The sequence below is a fragment of the Alligator sinensis genome, unplaced genomic scaffold (genome assembly GCF_000455745.1).
Source record: "Alligator sinensis unplaced genomic scaffold, ASM45574v1 scaffold261_1, whole genome shotgun sequence".
Classification (NCBI taxonomy): domain Eukaryota; kingdom Metazoa; phylum Chordata; order Crocodylia; family Alligatoridae; genus Alligator; species Alligator sinensis.
Window position 1 is genome coordinate 131424 of NW_005843171.1, and position 4687 is coordinate 136110.

The 4687-nt window shown below is 45.4% G+C and overlaps 1 long non-coding RNA gene across 1 annotated transcript in view; it reads left to right on the forward strand.

Annotated features, from left to right (window-relative positions):
* The first annotated feature begins 3367 nt into the window (after positions 1-3367).
* LOC112548438 overlaps positions 3368-4687 on the forward strand; it is a 2714-nt gene continuing 1394 nt past the window's right edge. The window contains exon 1 of the long non-coding RNA XR_003092184.1: positions 3368-3764. This is a non-coding gene — a long non-coding RNA (uncharacterized LOC112548438). The remainder of the gene's footprint in view (positions 3765-4687) is intronic.

Here is a 4687-nt window from a genome sequence, read left to right on the forward strand (position 1 = left end):
AACCAAAAGGGTAATAATGCACTTTAATACACATATATTTGAATGCCTTTACAAAAATCCCAGTGTTTTACCCTGATTTAGGCTCATGCATGCCCGTTGATAATAGGAAATGGAACTGGCATCCTTACTTTTTGCAATCAGAAACTGGCAACGGCCATTTACTTTTTATACCAGTTTTCATTTGATATGTCCTTTATTTTCACCGTTTGTGCAAAGAGCATGACAGACGACCAGCCAGGTTCTGTGCCACTGTTTAAATACATGACATGTCAGTTTTAATGCCACTACAGGCATCTTCAATGCCAAATAAAATACACATTGCATTTATTTCCTTTAAAGTGACAGGAAGTGCTTTACAGCAAAAGCGGTCTGTGGAGAAACTGGGGGCAGGAGGGTATAGGTTGTGGCTTGCAGCACCAATGTCCATTATAGGGGAAACGTGCATATTCCGAAAAAGCTTGTCCCATTTCCCCTTCTAATGAATTACTGCTGTTGTAGTAGCATCAAACAAGATGAGTTTCCATTGTGCTGGGTGCCAGAAAGACCTACCGTGACAACAGTCCCTCCTCTGAAGTGTCTGTAGTATGAATTAACTAAAGGGGAAGATTATTAGCTATATTTTACTGATTTGGAAACCGGCCCTGAGAGGGAGTGACTTTCCCAAGGTCATATACAGGCAAGTAGCAGAACTGGGAAGAAAATCAAATCTCCTCCCCCCTTCTCAATGGTTTAATGACATCTCATCTCTTTGAAGGAAATGCCACTGAAATCTGCCTATTCCTTGCAATGTTGATTTTTAAAGTGCACCCAGTGTCACTGGGGCATTTTAGCACCAAAGACTCCCACCAGCACCAGCATCACCACTCCCCACTTATACTAGGAAACCTTTACTGTCTCAATAATGCACATGAGTGCAGTGTATAGTCAGAGCTCCACTTGGAAGTGCCTTGAGAGTGTGCCAAGTGAATTATGGGAAACAGGTAGGTGGGGGCTGGGTATTATGGTAATTTGATCCCTCATCTCATCAGTTCTTTTGTATTCCTGGAGGTGTCCCACAATCCAGTGCAAAAAATTACCCAGGTGAATTCTCAGAGTGCGCACAGAGGGGGTGCTCCAGGCACCCAACCTCTCCTCCCACAAATCCCCGCTACCTGCCTTAAGCCAGTGCATATTGCAGATATATCCTTCGAAGTGGCAGGAAGTGGTTTATATCACAAGCAGAGGCAGAGAGGCAGGGGAGGGTAGAGCTTGGGGCCTGAATCCATCCAGTCTGGCTGGAAACCTGGGATAATAACCCACACTGCAGTGCCTCACACATGGATGAATGGGGCAGGAATGAGACAGCAGCATATCCCATGGACAAACGGCACTGGCTTTCTCATGTCAACGGCTGATAAATGGTGGGACCACTGGAAACAAATCATTGGACGAGTGGATGATCAGAAGGAGTTGGGAGCGAACTCCCCCCGTTCTCCAAACCTGGATGCACCGGTGGTTTTTGAATTGGGAATCCCTGGAATTTTTCAGAGGCCAGTGTCTCCATCTCTAGTGTGGCTATTGCTGCCATTTCTTTCAGCGAAGCACCGATAGGCTAAAAAAGCTTCCCAGAACAAAGAGCTAGAATGAGCTGAAGAAGTGGAAGAACCAGCCGCAGCCTCCGATCCACAGCACGTACCAGTATGAAGTGGGAATGAGGTTCACCTTGGGACCTGCTCCTCGCGCTGCTGAAAAATAAGAATTTCTTTCACGATGGATTTCAGAAAAAACAAATAAAAGTTCCTTTTCATCAGCATTTCCCAATGGAAAGCCTTGATTTCTTTATGTGGGGGCGGGAACCCTTAACACCCAAGAACTTGCACCTGCAAACTGAAGCTGAGAGGTGTCAAACTAATTGACATTCCTAAATCAAAATTGACTGACAGAAGTGGGGTATCCTGACCTGCAAAGCTTCATGGGAGCTATGTTTTAGGCTGCCACTTTTCCCTGTGGGCCAGGCACTCCAGATGGACTGTCTCTCGCATAATGCACCCTCACCAATAGACTCCCATGAGGTCCTGCAGTATCTCAGGAGCAAATGCTTTATTACCTCTATGGACCTTGACAGCTAGAGACCTTGACCACCTACCTTGAAGAGCCTTAACACAAAAAAAAGGGGCTGAGCAGTACCACCCATTTATGTCTGGTCATTCAGTGTCCTGTCAAACTAAGCTATGCTCTGTGGGGAGGACAAAAGAGGTATGCACAAAAAAAGTTGTCAAACAAGAGGCTCTGCCACCTCCTGGGAGGCTCTGATGGAGGAAATGTGTGAAGGCAAGAGACTTTGAGGGAGGAGCCAGCTGTATTAGTCACTGGGCACAGACATCTTGCTGGGGGGGGAGGGTGCGGACACTATTTTTAATTAACTCTGCACATAAGTAAGCTGAAAATCAGAGAGTGGAAGTGATTACCCAAAGTCTCACACACTCCAGACTCCCTCCTTCCTAACCCACATCCTTCCATTGACTCCTGTTCAGTGCTTCTAGGCAGGGGTTGCCACACCATAGGAGTAGCATGAGAAACAGCAGAGGCAAACGGGGAATTCCCTTGCATAACACTGAGTACGCGCTTGCAAAAAAAGAAGTGCCCCCTATCTTTGTAGGGTGAGAGACATGGGCCCACACAAGGTGGATGTGGGGAGCAGCTGCTACTGTTTGGGGAAGTCAAAATGTCACTCCCTGTACCACACAGTGCTCTGTGACTGCTCAGCACGGCAGACATGCAGACTGCAACCACCCTCTGATCTAGTGTTTGTGGCATAAGGTAGTTATCATGAAAGAAATAGCCGCATGTGCTAGGAAATGACTGGTCGATTTACTTAAGCGCACTGCACAGATCAGAAGTGATCCTAGAAACCTTTGTTCCAAAAGACTTTTTTGACAGGACCAAGTGATGTTTTTTTCCAAGTCACCAAAACAGTTCATAAAATGTTTCCAACATTTTCTCTTTGTTCACTCACTCTAATCTTTCCCTCTCTCCTTCCCCTTTTTCTGTAGTAGAATGGAAACAGAAAAAAGAGAGGGGGGGAAAGATAGAGGTCTCCCCCTGCTGGCAATGTTTAAATCAATTAATTTTCTCAGAAAAAATGGTGAACAAGTAGAAAAAACCTTCCCAAATAAAAATCATTTTAAAACTTCTGGAAGCTTTCATCCTACATAGGTGGCATCTTGCACCATGGCTGTGGCTTAAACCTATCTGTAACAGCATTTCCTGAAGTGTTTAATGCTCAGAATAACCAAATAACCACAGTCATATTCAGGACCAATATATCTAGGTGGTAAAAAAAATTCCAGGTACAACTTTTTGTTAATTAAAAATGGAAATGGTAAGAACCTCTGTGGTTATTTTTTTCTTAAGTTATAGGTAAGTTAGTTGTTTTTTCAATGAAAAATGAAAGCTGGTAATTTTCTGCCCACTTCTCAGGCTTCCCCCACAAACCAGGCATATGGGCACCAGCACAAGGGGCCGGGCCAGCCCTGGAAGAAAAGAGGTGGTCGGCCCATAGGCTCTGCCCATCTCACACACTCCACACTGAGGGTTGTGGAGACAGGTGCCTGGAACTGGACTTGGAAAGCAAAAAGCAATACTTTCCCTTCTCGCAATTCTCCATTAATTCCCCCACCTCTGCATTACTTCCTCATTTTCCAGCAGAAATGAAGAGGTTGAATGAAGACCTGGCACCTCTTTGCAGTGTGGCCATACACATGATTAGAAGAGCATTTAGACTAGTAAGTACCTTTGCCATTTTTACATTCCCCATTAGGCTCTAGAGTAAATACACAGGGCCAGACTTTCAACAGCCTAAAGATAGGTACCAAATAGGATTTTTTTCAAAGGAGTTAATCAGACTACGCTCCTGAATCCTATTGATTTTTATTGGAGCTAATACCTTTGGAAATCTGTCAGTGGGTCCAGGTAGCCTTATTTCCCTGATGCCTCAAATTAGACATCAGTGGCCCTAGGGAGCTCAGGATCCTCTTCCCCAAACTTCCTTTCACCTCCCAGGACCAGGGCAAGGAGCCATCCAGCCTGGCAATAATTCCAGTCCATGTCTTGCCCAGCTAAAGCAGGGTTCAGACCTACTGAAGATGGGAGGCTAACCTGACCTGCACACAGAGTGCAATGCCACAGGGGTGTCTTATTGCAGCTGCTGCATCTGCGCAGAGCGCTGCTGACCACAGCTGAAAGCAGTCTGGTGTTTTAGGCAAATACGAAGACAGAGTATTGAAGCATGAGAGCTCTCCGGCACAAACAAGCTTCATAGACTCCCACAAAACTGCTCAGTAATTTCTGGGCAGAGGATAATTCAGACTGTGTTTTCTAATGCTGAGAAGTGTTTTATATTTCCTGTGACTTCCACCCTGAACATTGATCCACTAAAAGGTATTGCCCTCAAAAAAATGGGTGCCTCTCACAATTCCTGGAGCATCATAGCTCCATCACTCTAACACCCCCATGGCTGGAAATCAACAGAGATGTTTGCATGGCAAGCTACAGGGCAGATGTCTTCACTGGCATTTGAGTCAACTGTACATCTCATGGATGCTGACAGGTTTAACAGGAGGTGGTGGAAGAAGTGCCAAAGATTTTGAGGTAAGGCCCACATGCAGGAGATGCTGAGCCAAGGGAAGGATCAAAAGGAGAGTATTCC